This window comes from Balaenoptera borealis, assembly GCF_965194805.1.
Source record: "Balaenoptera borealis genome assembly, chromosome: 10".
Taxonomy (NCBI): Eukaryota; Metazoa; Chordata; class Mammalia; order Artiodactyla; family Balaenopteridae; genus Balaenoptera; species Balaenoptera borealis.
In genome coordinates, this window is record NC_138874.1 from 3,651,001 (window position 1) to 3,668,754 (window position 17,754).

Consider the following 17,754-nt stretch of genomic DNA (forward strand, 5'->3'; position numbering starts at 1 on the left):
CTGTGTTTTAAAGGGCATTTTTATTTGGGTTTTGGTGAAATCCTTTAATTTGTTGATTATATTCATATAAAATCAGCATTTATTGACACATAGCTCTAATGACATATGTATGAGAAACCATACACTGGATGACCTAGTCGATTATTTAAGCATAAAATAAATTGTGTTAAACTCTTCACCTATCTGTGCTCTACAGTGTCCTTGTGTTCTCTGGCAAAAGGTAATTGTCTTAACTCCTTGTCACTTGGCCGCAGCCGTCCTCCTCACCAGCCCGTTTCGTGCCTCTGCCTCTGTGGTCACTAAAGAGATAGTCCCCAACATTCAGTCCTGCCCTGCCAACTCCCAACTTAACACAAATTCTGTGCATTTCATTGAGAAGCCAGAAATTACAGATTGACTGACAAGTGATCTTTGCCCACAGCTGGTATGAGCTGCTCCCCAAAACGTGGAGAATTGGGGCTGTAACAGCTGGCACGTACAGAAGTTGTAAAATAGCACTTCCAGGAACCATTCAGACAGCAGTTGTGTGTAGCCCATAAAGCAATCGTTTTTAAATTGACATTCACTGTCCGTGCTTGTAAGCTGGGAGATTTCACATAATAACCCAAATTTCTAACATCTCTTGAAAAGCAAGATTTAGCAACCACAAGTCTCAATGCCAGAAGGCAACAACCTGCTGGGCCACACTGCCCCTGCCCGCTCCAGCCAGGCCTGGGGTCTCCAGGCACCACAGTCCCGTCCCCATTTCTCACACTGTGAGTGCCCTGACTGGCCTGTAGGTGCTGGAGTTTGTGATCAGACACTACATGATAAATTCAACAAGGCAGAGACCGTGTCTGTTTTAATTTTTATTCTAGCCCAGAGCCTGGCATATAGTAACGGTGGTAGGAGCAACTGTCATCACCATTGCTGCAAATGGAATGCTCACAGTATGCCAGACTATTCTAAGCATGTTGCGTTTATTAACTCAGTCCTCGTAACAACTTTATGAAGTAGATACTGTCTTTGATAGTAATAGTCCCTGTATAAATATTCAACGGGTGCTTAGAGCCATTCAGCAGTGTCACAGATTTTCTGTCGTTTAGGATTATTGCCAAACGGGACGAGTTGTTCCCAGTCAGGTTTCAGTATCAATGCAGAACACATGTATGGGGAATCTACTGTGCATAAAGAATGGGGCTAGACTGCATTTGCACGGCACCCCCAGTAAAAAGATACTCATTTGGCACCCTTAGCCCTGCATCAAAATCATCTTATGATGAGCAAACCAAGACCCCAGGAAGATTTTTTAAAATCCAGGTATCCTAACTTCCCATCTAAGTGTTATGAATTTCTGACTCACAGTCCTTGACAGAAAGGTATTTACCCTGAACTAGAAATTCAGTGACGTGTACTTGTTTGGGTATTAAATGGGTGTTATGTTTATATACCTGAAAATTTGACTTTAGGGACACGTGATGGGCTAAACTTCAGGCCAAGCAAAAGTGCATAAATTTACTCAAAAAGAGAAGTATCCGAAGTAGGATAATCAAGATTTTATTTGCATATATATAGGTATATGTATATATTTATATATGTATGCATGGATTGAATGCGGGCATGCGTTATATACAGTCTTCAGCCTGCTAGCTTATAAAAATGTATTTCAGCTTTCCTTGATTTACATTGCCGTTAAAAAAAAATGAACTGTGATGGACAGATTCCTGATATTTGCTGCGTTTTTCAATTTTATAATCCTACCAAATTCCTGAGTTTCTTAAATTTAAATGTATTATCATTATTGTATTGCCAAGTTATGGCAATATACTGTGCAGGGTTATTTCACCATTTCTAAGAGGGATCTACTTCACTGAACACATAAGCAGCCAGCCTTCTATTACTAAATTCTACCTTGGCATCCTGATATTCCACCATGTTCATTTTGGTACCATCCTGGGGTCCCATCAAGACATGTTTTTTTCCAGGGCAAATAAACAAACAGAAAAAGTTGTCTGCTTGCCTTTATTATTATGAGCATCAAGTCACATCTGGCTATACGACAGGGATATGTGAGAAGCCCAGAAATATAAATCACAGGAATGATAACTCATCTTGTGATGAGTGAGTGTCTGTGAGTTTCTGAAGAAACCAGTGATCTAAATGCTAACTTCCTATCTGGGTGACTCTGGATGTTCTTGATCTGTTAAAGAGGCCCTGGCGTATTAAAAGGTGTGTGATTTCCTGGTCATATGGCACTGCTTCTCTTTCACGAATTAATGATCAAACAGTCCGTAAGTAAACATTTCCAACATTGGGATTCGAGGCCAAGTTTACAAGAGTTCTTTCAATAACAGAGACAAAAGGTTATCCCGCTAACCATGCACCAATACAAAATCAATAAATAACAGAGTCGACTCCGACGAGCGTTCTTAGCAACAGGCCCAACAGCTTTCAGTTTTTTCAACAGAATTCAATGCAGACAGTTCAACGTAAGAGCAAAAAGAAATCTGCCATTGTATCTGCTACACTCAATGACTGACGGCTATGAATAGTAACGACAACTAGGTGAACCTGCAGTGAAGACATTTTATTCCTTATGCCTTGGTGCTTCCTGCGTTGAGGAATAAACACCCTGAGGGCTGCATTTCCAACAGGACGTCCTGAGGCTCCTCACCAATTGCAAAGGAGTTCCCAAGCACAGCAGAGATGAATACCCTCGGGGGTTCGAAAGGAGTGAGGAACCACTGGGCCACAGGAGGCACCCCAGAAGCAAGAACCATTAGGACTTTTTCTCCAGGACCACCTTAGAACATCTTGTTGACATCCAGAAAAACAGGTGATCCCCCGGCCTAATTTCCCCCGCCAGCCTCAACTGCCACTTTTCTCCTGACGTCTCACTCAAGCAAGGGTGTAGTTCTGAGAGCTGGGAAGGAATGATGATTTGCCAGCTTTTCAAAAGAGTTCCAGCATGTGAGGCACACCACCAGGCCCTCACACCACACTGCACGGCACTCTGAAGGGAGGGACTTTGTTTTCTTCTCTGCTGTGTCCACAAAACCTAGAATACCGCCTGACACCTCATACATAGGTACTCAAAAAACATGCATTGAGTACATGAATGAATCAATCAACAAATGTCAAAGGGCAAGGAACAGTAAATGGGAAATGTTACTCTGGGCACCATCTTGGGCACCACTTTCTTTACAGGCTCAAGCAAGCTCTGAATCAAAAGAAAACACTGTTGTTGATTCTAATGACTTAACTCACCAAGGACTGACTCGTGTCACCGTCCTCCACTAGCCCTTTCCAGGTGCACAATCCCCTTGTTAGCCACAAAGTCTTAAGTAACTGGGTTTACCTCATAAGCAAACGGCACATCCGTCACACTGCTGAATTAGGCATCTCTCCCGTGGCCATGGGCTTCAGTCCTCATCCTCACCACTGACAGGCCATTGAGAAACCAGGCGAGAGAGTGGAGAACCCATCATGAACCCTCGTCTCTATGAAAAAAGTCAGCTGAGCCTCCTCTCTTTCAGCCATAATATCCAAAATTTTTAAAAAGTCTGACCACCTCAAGAGTTCCACCTCAGCATTGCTAAGTGTTAGGCCCGTAAAGGACCAGAGGTCCAGAAATGACACCCTAGAAGCCCTTGGACCAAATCCAGCCTACAGCAACGTTTTGTTTGGACCACAAAGAGTTTGAAAAAAAAACAACATTTTTAAAAAATCAGGAGATTGTAGATGAAAAGTGGATTTCAGCTTCTTTTTAAAATCTGAAGAAGTGACAATGCTGTTCCTGAAATGCCTTAGGACAACAAGCAGGTAGAGCAGAACCACACCCCTCCTTTGGACAAGGTTGTGTTTTACTGTTCACCACCGTCCCTCCTGATCCTATAGCTTCTAAAACTCAATCTACTTTATTCATTTCTATCCCCAGTCTCTGATCTAATGGGAGGAAGGAGAAGAAGGCAAATTGATGAGAGCCTGTTTAAATTCTTCCTTCTTTACGGCAAGCCAAACATCTACCTCATTTTCATCCTGTCTCTCTCAGGGCCAATAAGAAGATGGAATAAAAGAGTGAGTGACTGGGAAGAGGAAGATGAATCATGTGGTTCTCCAAATCCATCCATCCATCCATCTCATTCAACAACGTGTAGTCACTGCCTGCCACTTTTCAGGTACTCTCCTGGGGACAGGAATACATCAATTTCCTGCCCACTGCCTTCAACATGAGGAGGACATACACAGCTTCTGCGTGAAATCTAAATCTCGGGCTCCTCAGGAAAGGAAGCCCTGGAACGACTTGTGGAAACAAAACTCCTAGCAGCCCCTCGTCAGCAGTGCATGCCGGAGAACAGGGCAGGCCGTGACGGATGGAGAGGAACGGCCCAAGCCGCTCAGGGAAGCCCCTGCGCACACCTGCTCTTCACAATTAAGTGAGACTCGAGCCTGACAAAAGTATCAATGTCAGTAGAAAACTTTACAACATTTCAAAGGTATTCTTAAAACTCTACAAGAGAATACAAGCCATCTTGCTTCCAAAGATTCTAAATTTAGGTGAAAACAGTTGAAACTCTCAACTCATGTCCAGTGTTCTTCACCTTCCCTACGTCAAGTCCCCCCTAATTCTGACGGCCTCACCAAGCCTCCGCTGCTGATGGCAACCCACCCTGGTAGCTCAGGTGAGCTAAATGAGTACCCCACGAGCACCCAGCGCTCAAGTCTACATCCTTGATGGTTCCTCTGGACGTCCTGCACTTCCAAGAACAAGGAGTGTGTTTTCCACAGTCCCAAGAGCAACGCTGGATGCACAGAGGGTATAATAGCCTTCACAGCTTCACAGGCCTCACCACTTATCGTTCTTTATGGCTGTCTTGCCAGACCCCAGCAATGCTGCAATACACACTGATGCTCAGTCAGGGCACACGTCCCACCCTCTGGAAGTCAACGCTTGAGCGCAATAAAGAGCAGCGCTAGAGCTGGCTCTCTAACACTGCCATCGTGGTTGGCGCGCCTTGCCGGGTGGAGCTGAAAGCAAGTAAACCGTAACCCATTCAAGGCCATGTAGATAGTGTATTTTTCTTCATGCTCCCTTTTCCTCTTACTTCAACACCAGAGTTGCTCCACAGAGGGACTGTTCCCTGGCCTGCAGTGAAGAGGAACCTCAGTCGACCCACAGTGGGCATGCAGTGTGAGCCAGAAATAAACCTTGCTAGTCAGCCACTGAGATTCTTCAGTCATTCGTTAGTATAGCATAACCCACGATTCATATGCAAGTCAGGGAGAAGACACGAAGGGGTGGCAGGTACTGGGTAAGCCCGTTCCCCTTCTAAGAGTCTGCCTTGTGGGAATACAAGCCCAGCTGTCAAGTTTTTTAAACGTTGGCAGTTAGTTTGATTTTTTTACCCAGTAATGTTGCGTGGATCAAACAAAACATGCCTGTGGGCCCCTGGTGTTCAACCTCAGCCACTGGCTCTTGGCATTTGCAGAATGAACACACGCCTGGATCGCGCTATGCACACCTACTGAGATGGGATTTTGAATTACACAGTCTGAAGCTGGGGTGCATAAGCAAATGTCTGAATTCCCGAGTCAGCTGACGGGTGACTCATCACCTCCACCTCGGTGCAGTGCGGTTGTTCTCTAAGCACCATTTCAATCGCTGAAACTCTCATTAAGTGTCTGAAGAAGTCACTTGACTTTTTTACCTGCATTTTATTGCATTTTAGTGAAGAGCTGACCTTCACTTGTCCAACTGGGCCTGATGTGGCTCTGCCCACCTCTATAACCAAAGCCTCCCAGCCTGCCCTTCTCTCTCACTACACTCCAGACCAGTGATAAAGCATAGTCCATGGACTGGTCTTAATCTGAGGATTTTTGTGTTGCCTGTTGCAATGAGATAAAAAACCTGATCCAGGGACTTCTCTGGTGGCGCAGGGGTTAAGAATCCGCCTGCTAATGCAGGGGGCACGGATTTGAGCCCTGGTCCGGGAAGATCCCACATGCCGCAGAGCACCTAAGCCCGTGCACCACAACTACTGAGCCTGCGCTCTAGAGCCCGCGAACCATAACTACTGAGCCTGTGCGCCACAACTACTGAATCCCACGTGCCTAGAGCCTGTGCTCCATAACAAGAGAAGCCACCACAATGAGAAGCCCTCACACCGCAACCAAGAGTAGCTCCCACTCAACGCAACTAGAGAAAGCCTGTGTGCAGCAACAAAGACCCAACGCAGCCAAAAATAAATGAATTAAAAAAAAAAAAAAAACCCTGATCCAGATTTTAAAGCAACTATGTTACTAAGCATGTTCTTTATTTCAGTTAACTTTTTTTTTTTAATATAGTAAGCCTTTCTTGAGAAGGAAAGGGTGCACAGACTTACAATCTGGTGCAAGTTCCTTATCCTGTCGCAGACTGTTCCTTATCTTGTGCAGAGCTCTGCATAGCACAGTTGTAGCCATACTAGCTTCCTTTCTGTTCCTCAAATAATGCCAAGTTCCTCCTCATCTCATTCCTATTTGTACTTACCCTCTGCCAGGGGGACTCTCATCTCAATCTCCAAATGTCCCCTCCTCAGGCCTTCCCTGCACACCGTCTCCAAAGCAGCCTGACACCCACCCCCCAGAATTCTCTGTCACACCACTTTACTTATTCCCTTCATAGCATTTATCACTAGAATCATCCTTTTTGTTTATTTGTACACTCGTTTACTATCCTCCTTATTCATTGCTATATCCAAAGCCTCTAGCACAGGCCTGGTACTAGCAGGCACTCCGCATTTGTTGAACAAATGAATGAGGGGTGGAGGAAAGCACAGACAAGTATGGCTTAGGCCACATATCTGTGAACACCAAGGAAAAGCAGCAACATCTTCAGTGACTCACTGTCAACTATCAAAGAGATGTCATTTTCCTGGGAGGGTTGCTGAGCTTCCACCCCCGGTGCAGACTTGCTGAGAAGAGATTTAGAATTCAACTCCCCCTCCACGGCCTCTTGCAAGAGCTTTGTTACTGACTGTCAGGTATCATTGTGGTGTTTTTCCATCTTGCACCGAGGCCACATGATGGGAAGGTTGTTAAAATCATCTGGTATGTATCACAGCAGAGCTTCAGATGACTGTTTGAATCACCCAAAGGCAGCCCAGCCCTTGCTAAGCTTGTGCTTAGAAAATGAGCCATCTTTCTGGCTGAAACAAAAATCTTGCTGGTGGACTAGTAACAGAACAGAGAGACTAAGTGGCTAAAGTGTATAACGGCTGCGACTCTTCCTACCCTGAGGGGGCCAACCTGCAGCGGGAATCTAAATTCTCCTTTGGCTTCACAAGAGTCAAAAATCAGATGCTACAGGGCCTGGTGCAAGGCATTAAAGAGTAGTAGGGACTGTGGAAAACCTGAGAGCATGTGCCTCACTTAAAACCACAGTGGTCAGCTAGCTCTAACAAAATATTATAATGCAAGAATGCAAGCCCAGAAATTGTCAGCTCTTCTGATTTTTCAAGAGACACTGGAAATCTGTAAGAAGGGATGAAGGTGGGGTATGGATGTAGATGAGTATGGATATACATCAAATTCAAGTCAGATGCTATTTATTTAGTTCATACTATGTCCAAGTCACCGTCCTAGGCATGTATATACGTCCTAGACACAGCTGTTTATCAAAAGTAAAAAGGAATAAGAGCTGAGACTCATGGACTAGAAAAGCTTTAATCTTATCAGAACACCAAGACATGCTCTTAAATAAATAGAAGATAAGACAATATGGGGAGTGCTGTGTATTAAGTAAGTCTATGTGTATAAAGCACAAAACAGTCCTGACGCATAGAAAATCCTACATGTGTTGGCTACCATTGTTGACTGTATTGCAATCATGAACTCAGGATTACTCCTGACACAGTGAACTGGAGAAGGCCTAGCTGAGAGTCTTGCACATATTAGGTACTTAATAAACACTAGCTGAATGAGTGAATGCTTGGTGAAAGAGCAGCATTTGAGTTGGGACTTGAGAAATACGAAGGATCTTAACATTGTGAAGAAAGGAGGCCTAGGCAAAAGGAACAAAGAAGCTAGAAGGATAAAGGCATCCAGAAGCATGAACAAACTTTGTTCTGGTCAGAACTTCAGGAGAAAGAGCAGGAGGCAAGGATGGAAAGAGCAACTCACTATGGACAGCTTTGAATGCTACTCAAGACACCAAGTGGGTCACAGTAGACACGTGAACTCCATGTAAAGCCTGTTCTGCACAGCCTTCTAGATTGCATAAATGACTAGTCAGCCAAAAGTGAAACTAGTTTTCAAAAGCAGGCCCAAATTTTAGGTATTTAAAGCAGAGAATAGAGTTTCACGTGCATACATGCTTTTATGTAGTTTACATCATGCTGTACTCGTTATATGACCTTGGGCATTACACTTAACCTTTAAATTATTTCTTCATCTGGGAAGCGGGGGTGATCGTTTTATCAACCACAAATGGTGGAAATGAGATCACCCACATGAAGCACTTCAAAAAGTCTCTGGCACAAAGTAAAATGCTCCATAAATGTTACCTACTTGTTATGATTTGTGCTGGTGTATTATATACGGAGAGGTAAAACAGAAGAAAATGCCTTACTTGGGCCTCTCTGGTTTGTGAGCAGTGGTGTTGATATGAGACCTGTGACACAATCTTTTATGCTCTAGGATGCTGCTATCCGCTGCTACAGAGGCCAGGGGACGTCCACTCAGGGACTTGTAATCCAGCCCTTCCCCACTGCCTACCAAGGCCTCAAGGCTCCAGCAGTGCCCTCGCTCCCACCCGTGCCCTTGGACAAATGGGCCTGCATGCCCAGCTCAGACGCCAAAAGGGAGCATCCTGCTAGAAACACCCCCTCTGTCCCCACCACGCAGCCCCACCCCTCTCTAAAGTTAGTCACTAACTCCTTCTCTAAAGAAGGAAGGTCCACTCTTGACACAATAGTCTCCAGTCTCATTCTTGTTTCTCCAAATCCACTTCCTCTGCACCACAAGAAAAGAGAAGTGTTTTTCTGTTGTTGTTCACAGAGGTGTAAAATGTGTGGCTATCCGGGGTGAGGAGTGAAGGCGGACTCATGGGAAACTTGTAACCAGACACGATTTTTTATGAGTTGGGCCCACAATTACACCAAAAGATTAAAATGAAAAGATTTTGATTCTTGGATGATTTGATCATCCAAAATAGTACTAAAGTTCACAGCTTACCAAGTCATAATCAGAGTGAACTCCCTGCAAAAATCAAATCAGATATTCAAATAGAGAGCTGCCTCTATTGTGTACAGACTGGGCAGGGGTCCACAATGGAAGCGTGATGACTTCCAGGTGTGAGAGACAATGCCACACTAAGGATCCAGGATCACGGGCCCAAAGTCAGGGCCACAGTCAGGACTGGAGATGCACGTTCTCATGAGGACACTGGGAGGCTTCTGAAAGCAATAACCTAGAGGCCAAGCTGAGCTTGGCAACCAAGCAGTTGGGATAGAAGGTGAGTCAGGAAACCGGATTCAGGACTGTTGTCGAATGCCTTCCCTGTTGCCTGAGCCTATTTCTGTTACACCACCTTCAAATGTGGCAGCTTTCGATCCAGCGGCAACTTAAAGGCACCACACGCTTCAGACACAAGTCCCTTGCAAAGTACAAAGCACCTCAGCAACACAGGTTGTGTTTAACGGTATTGCTAGTGAACACTAAACGGTGGCTGATTCATCAGAAATCATTCAGAGCCTATTTGCTTTTCACAAGTGCCTGTTCTATTATCTTGGCCCAGGGAGGAGGCATTCTTAATTTCAAGGCATTGTTGCTTTTATTTCTTTGCTACTGTGTAGCCAACAGGAACAAGAAAGCACTAGGCTCTAAAGACTTATTTTCTCCTGATTTCTCTAGCTTTCCAGGTATTGTACATTTTCCTTGTTTTTTTGCCTGTTTAAAAGCAGCAGAGTGATAAAATGTAAGTACTAGTTAAAGGGAACTTGTCCTTTTGTCATAAAATTCTCCTGCACAGCAAAGGAAACCATCAACAAGATGAAAAGACGACCTAAGGAAAAGAGTCATGTACCACAATGTTCATTGCAGCTCTGTTTACAATACCCAGGACATGGAAGCAACCTAAGTGTCCATCGACAGATGAATGGATAAAGAAGATGTGGCACATATATACAATGGAATATTACTCAGCCATAAAAAGAAACGAAATTGAGTTATTTGTAGTGAGGTGGATGGACCTAGAGTCTGTCATACAGAGTGAAGTAAGTCAGAAAGAGAAAAACAAATACCGTACGCTAACACATATATATGGAATCTTAAAAAAAAAAAAAAATGGTCATGAAGAACCTAGGGGCAAGACGGGAATAAAGACACAGACCTCTCTGTACCAAAACAGTCAAATTCATATTTTGTTATTCCACTGTTGTTCAATTATTAGTTTGTACTGATTGTGATTTGTATCATTTCATTCATCTAAAAGTGAGTGTTTCAGATATTCCTCACACACATTTCTTTCTTTTGAGGGACCTAGAAGGAAACTTTGGTTAATTTAACACTGAGTAGTTAAAGTTTTTGATATTTACCTAAGTGCAGGCTGGCATATGCTAGTTTGGGGGTGGTGACCTCCAGGTTTTACCTCATGTAAGCATTACATTCTTGAAAATTGATATACTTTATAGCAGATCAAGCACATTTGTGGCATGCGCTGAACTCTTCTGTAGCCCGAACCCTTTCAGGGCTGCCTAGAAGGGTCACTATAACGGAATTTGAGCTCTCAAGAAATTACTGTATCGTTTCATTCATCCTGTAATGCATTTATTCAATAAGCTTTTCTTTTGTTGACTTTGCACCCAGCACTATAGTAAATACCAAAAATTGAATAGCAATAACAGCTTTCAAAAATTGTACAAGGCACAAATAAATACTTTTCCTTATTAAAAAAAAAAAAAAAAAAAAAGACACAGACCTACTAGAGAATGGACTTGAGAATACGGGGAGGGGGAAGGGTAAGGTGGGACAAAGTGAGAGGGTGGCATGGACATATATACACTACCAAACGTAAAATAATTAGCTAGTGGGAAGCAGCCACATAGCACAGGGAGATCAGCTTGGTGCTTTGTTACCACCTAGAGGGGTGGGATAGGGAGGGAGACACAAGAGGGAAGAGACATATATGGGGATATATGTATATGTATAACTGATTCACTTTGTTATAAAGCAGAAACTAACACACCATTGTAAAGCAATTATACTCCAATAATGATGTTAAAATAAAGAAATTAATTAAAAAGAAAAAAAAGACGACCTAAGGAATATCAGAAAATATTTGCAATTCATATATCTGATACAGGGTTAATATCCAAAATATATAAAGAAATCATGTAATTCAACAGCAAAAATACAATCCAATTTTAAAATGGTCAGAAGATCTGAACAGACATTTTTCCAAAGATGACATACAAACGGCCGATAGGTACATAAAAATGAGCTCAACATCACTACTTATCAGGGAAACGCAAATCAAAACCACAATGAGACATCACCTCACAACTGTTAGAATGGCTAATTAACAAAAAAACAAGAGCTAACAAGGGCTGGTGAGAATGTGGAGAAAAGGAAACCCTCATGCACTGTTGGTAGGACTGTAAATGGGTACAACCACTATGGACAACAGTACAGAGGTTCCTCAGAAAATTAAAAATAGAACTACCATATGATCCAGCAATCTCACTTCTGGGCATTTAACTGAAAAAAATGAAAACACTAACTCAAAAAGATATCTGTACTCATCTTCATTGCAGCATTGTTTACAATAGCCAAGATATGGAAATAACCTAAGTGTCCACTGATGGATGAATGGTGAAGAAAACATGGTATATATATACAATGGAATATTATTCAGCCAGAAAAAAGAAGGAAATCCTGCCATTTGTGACAGCATGGATGGAGCCTGAGGGAAGGAGAAAGATAAATATCATATGATTTCAATTATATGTGAAATCTTTAAAAAGAAAGAAAAAACAAACTCATAAATAGAGAATAGACTGGCAGTTGACAGAGGTCAGGGGCGGGGAGCAGCATGGGCAAAATGGGTGAAGGGGGTCAAAAGGTACAAACTTCCAGTTATAAAATAAGTCCTGGGGATGTAGTATACAGCATGGAGACTATAGTTAAACAATACTGTATGTATATTTGAAAGTTGCTAAAAGAATACATCTTAAAAAGTTCTTCTCACAAGAAAAAAAAAATTTGTAACTATGTGTGGTGATGGATGTTTACCAGACTTATTGTGACCATTCTGCAATATATACAAATATTAAATCATTATGCTGTACACCTGAAACTAATGTAATGTTTTCTGTCAATTATATCTCCAAAACAATTCTCCTGAAGACATCAAGCGAGAAGAGACAGAATGCAGAAGTGGTAGAGGCACAGGCTTCTCAGTGTGACAGACCTGGGTTCACATTCTCACTCTCTGTGATCTTGGGCAAATTATCTTTCCATATGTAGATGGGATACTAACCCCTCCTGGCAAGGGTGTTTGCGGATTTAAGATCGTGTATGTATAAGTCCTTGCCCAGTAATGGTAGCTATTATCATTTTAATCACAGCAAAATGCTGACCAGGAATTAAGTTACCAGGGCACTAAGAGAATCCAGCTGAACACTGTGCAGACATAGCAAATGAGTCATTTTAAAGGTTCTTTGTGCTGTGGCAGGAGCGCAGCATGGTTGGGTAGGAATGAAAGGAAGCGGTACGTGCGGGGCAGGAAGTAAACGGATCGTGAGTCAAAAACATGCTCTATCTTTAAATGTGTCTCATTATAATTGCTCTGAAAACTGTACTAAAGACATATGTTTCACATTGTTTATGGAGAAAATGAATTGTTAAAAAAAGAGAGAGAAATCTTTCCATTCTTGACAGATAGAATTGAAAATCTCTACCTTTACCTCCTTCCCCAAAGCGGGGGGGAAAAAAGAGAGAGAAATTTGCTTTTGTCTTGGAAAATGTATAATGATTAAGATAGCTTGTTAAGAAGCACATTTTCTTGACTTCTAAAATGAGTTCTACAGGCCAGTATTAAATCAGAGTTATGCTTATTGCCTGTATGCAGGGGGAAAAAAAATGGTTTTAAGTACATTTGCATCCCTTTATTTGTCTAAAATCCTAAGCATCCTGTTGTCATGGAAATACATTCCCTGACCATCAAATATTAGGTGTGTTTGTATTCTATGCAAAGAGATTTCCAGTATTTTTCACACTTGCCAATCTCACACAGAAGAAAGCTGATTATTCAGGATTCAGATATAACACAAGCATCTGGCATGATTAATCCACTAGCTTGAACTGAAATAGAGTTGAAAGGAGGCATTGATAGCTATGGAATGACAAGAAGAAAGAGAAGGATAAAAAAAAAAAGAATAAAATCAAAGAGTGAGGGGGACTTAGGTAAGAACTGTCACAAAATAAGACTGCATATTTTTTTTTTTTTAATTTTGGCCAAGCTGTGCTGCTTGTGGGATCTTAATTCCCCGACTAGGGATTGAACCCCGGCCACTGCAGCGAAAGCACCGAATCCTAACCACTAGACCACCAGGGGACTCCCTGCATATTTCTTCTCTGTACTTTTCTAATGCTGATAGGGAAAGGTTACCCAGTCAGGGTTCTTAGCTGAAAACAAAGGAAACCCACCTGGCTAACTTGAGCAAAAAGGAGTTTACTGAAAGAATGTCAAGCAGCTCACAGAATCCAGGGAAAGGTTAGAGCTTTGGAAAACGAATACAAATCAAGGGAAGCTGGGAGGCTGGAACTGGAGCCAATGTCATGTCACAAGAGAAGCCTGCTTAGGGAGACCCTGCAACTTGTCAAGGACACTCAAAGCCACCACTGCTGGCGGTGGCTTGAACCCAAAACTGTCTTTGCTTCTTTGTGACACTCACTCCAGACACAAAGTCTTAGATGGGATGATCACATAGGCTGAGCTCAGGTGGTCCTATAGTGCCCAGGAGTCAAAAGGAAACGGCCTTTTCAATTTCCACAATTGGCGTTTTCCACCTCCTACCAGCCTCATCAAACAGGAGGAGGCTTGGATATCGGGTAGTGCCCCCAAAACATAAAGGTTCCCCACAGAAGTATTCTTTTGTGTTTATGGTTTATATACTGTACCTTCAGAAAACACTTAAAGAGGCTAACAATAAAAGGCACAGATTCAATGGATGTGTGGGGGAGAAAAAAAAAAAAGGACAGGAATTTAGAAGCCATGGAAAAAGACCAGAAAGGCCACAGGAGATTGGGGCAGAGAGGTGCTAGAAGTAGAAAGAAACAAATGGTTTCTATTATTTCTGTTACTCTTCTTCCTTACATTCTTCCTATGTTTTTCTCTCTTCCTCCTCCTATGCAATTTCTTTCATTCTCACTAGTGTGAAAAGGTATAAAAAGCCTCTCCCAATCCATAGGATTTCTAGAACTTGTTCTTCAGTTATCCAGGATTTGTTTGAGATTTAGACATAAAGGACTACTAGTATACGATGTTGAAATCTTGTCATGTTACTGGCCAAGGTTTTAAAAGAAAACTTCTCCGAATCTCTCCAAAAAATGAATGACTGAGTTCAAGTGCTATGATGAGATGAGTCTAAGCCTGAGTCATCAAAAAAACCCATATTCTAGTCCAAGGTTTTGCCTCTTAGAGGTGAGATGACCACAGGAAACCACCTAACGTCCATCTCAGTGATCAGAGCAGCTGCAGTGACAGAGACTATACACACGAAAGCTGAAGTGCTTCTGAACAACCCTATGGATTCGTTTATCCACTCATCCATCTATTTATTCACTGAGAACTTACTATATGATAATCATAGTGAATAAGACACAAAGGTTACTACCCTGAACCTTATATACTAAAAGTGTATTTACAGTTTGGACAGAAACTCAAATGTCTTCCGTGGCCAGGAAGGTAACAGAAATTGTGAAGCAGCCATTTTTGTAACAGTGTTGTGGGATGGAGACTGGCTGTGTGCAAGTCCTACCCAAAGGCATTCAGTCTGAAATACAGAGAAATCTGTCGCATTTCTATACACTAACAATGAAAGATCAGAAAGAGATATTAAAGAAACAATCACATTTACCACCACATCAAAAAGAACAAAATACCTAGGAATAAACCTACCTAAGGAGGCAAAAGACCTGTACTTTGAAAACTATAAGACGGTGATGGAAGAAATCAAAGATGACACAAACAGATGGAAAGATATACTATGTTCTTGGATTGGAAAAATCAATACTGTCAAAATTACTATACTACCCAGGGCAATCTACAGATACAATGCAATCCCTACCAAATTATCAATGGCATTTTTCACAGAACGAGAACAAAAAATTTTTAAATTTCTCTGTAAACATAAAAGACTCCAAATAGCCAAAGCAATCCTGAGAAAGGAAAAGGGAGCTGGAGGAATCAGGCTCCCTGACTTCAGACTATACTACAAAGCTACAGCCATGAAAACAGTATGGTACTGGCACAGAAACAGAAATATAGATCAATGGAACAGGATAGAAAGCCCAGAAAAATAAACCCACGCACCTATGGTCACGTAATCTATGACAAAGGAGGCAAGAATATACAATGAAGAAAAGACTGTCTCTTCAACAAGTGGTGCTCGGAAAACTGGACAGCTACGTGCAAAAGAATGAAATTAGAACATTCTCTAATACCATACACAAAAATAAACTCAAAATGTATTAAAGACCTATATGTAAGACCGGATACTATAAAACTCTTAGAGGGAAACATAGGCAGAACACTCTTTGACATAAATCACAGCAGTGTCTTTTTGGATCCACCTCCTAGAGCAATGAAAATAAAAACAAAAATAAACAAATGGAACCTAATTAAACTTAAAAGCTTTTGCACAGCAAAGGGAACCATAAACAAAACCAAAAGGCAACCCACAGAATGGGAGAAAATATTTGCAAATGATGCGACCGACAAGGGATTAATCTCCAAAATTTACAAACAACTCATGCGGCTGAATATCAAAACAAAAAACAACCCAATCAAAAAATGAGCAGAAGACCTAAATAGACATTTCTGCAAAGAAGACATACAGATGGCCAAGTGGCACATGAAAAGATGATCATCATCACTAATTATTAGAGAAATGCAAATCAAAACTACAATGAGGTATCACCTCACACCAGTTAGAATGGCCATCATGAAAAAGTCTACAAACAATAAATGCTGGTGAGGGTGTGGAGAGAAGGGAACCCTCCTACACTGTTGGTAGGAATGTAAATTGGTGCAGTCACTATGGAGAACAGTATGGAGGTTCCTTAAGAAACAAACTAGAACTACTATGTGATCCAGCAATCCCACTCCTGGGCATATATCTGGAGAAAAACATGGTTCGAAAGGATACATGCACGCAATGTTCACTGCAGCACTGTTTACAATAGCCAAGACATGGAAGCAACCTAAATGTCTTTTGACAGATGAATGGATAAAGAAGATGTGGTACACACATATAATGGAAAAGTACTCAGTCATAAAAAAGAATGAAATAATGCCATTTGCAGCAACATGGATGGACCTGGAGATTATCATACTAAGTGAAGTAAGTAAGACAGAGGAAAGACAAATATCATATGATATCGCTTATACGCAGACTCAAAAAAAAATGATACAAATGAACTTATTTACAAAACAGAAACAGACACTCAGACTTAGAGACCAAATTTACAAACTTACGGTTACCAGCGGGGAAGGGTGGGAGGGAGGGATAGAATGGGAGTTTGGGACTGACATGTACACACTACTATATAAGATAGATAGTCAACAAGGACCTACTGTATAGCACAGGGAACTCTGCTCAATATTCTGTAATAACCTAAATGGGAAAAGAATTTGAAAAAGAATAGATACATGTATATGTATAACTGAATCACTTTGCTGTACACCTGAAACAAACACAACATTGTTAATCAACTATACTCCAATATAAAATAAAAATTTTTAAAAATTCTTCTAAGGGCATCCCAGGAATGTTTACCATAATGATTAAAAGGTTGGTATGGGTATCTCTAAGAAACCCAGCACTAAGAAAAGGGAATATTTGTAACCTTATTTTTACTTTATTTTAAGGAGTGCTATTGTCAATATAAATGTGCACAAGACATCTAAATCCTCGAATTAGGCCTTCCAAAAGACAATTTTTCAGGACTCAGTGGTCAGTACATAATGTCATAATGATAAATTCTTTGGCCCCAAATACTTTTCATATGTTTTATCATTTGCCATTGAGAAGACTTCAAAATCATGATAAAATATTCAGGATCAAATAATATATCCATGTAACAATACAGCTTGTATAAATATTGACTTGTATACAAATTACATTGTGGAGAATCAGGCGCAAATTTTCTGTGTACCTTTTCTATCTTGATTTGACTTCTAGGTTGTTTTGAAATTGTTTTCAAAATGCATACAAGGATAACAGAAGAATGTTGCCTCATCCTGTGAGCACAGTTACTACAGAACCTACCAAAGATGTTTATTAAAGGTGATTCCAAAAAAAAAAAAGGCATTCAGTCTGTTTATTTAAAAAAGAAGGCAGGACTTCCCTGGCAATCCAGTGGTTAAGACTTACCCTTCCAATGCAGGGGGTGCGGGTGCAACCCCTGGTCAGGGAGCTAAGGTCCCACATGCCTCGTGGCCAACAAAACCAAAACATTAAAAAAAAAAAAAAAAGGCATGAATATAAATAAGTAAGCAAAATACTGGACACT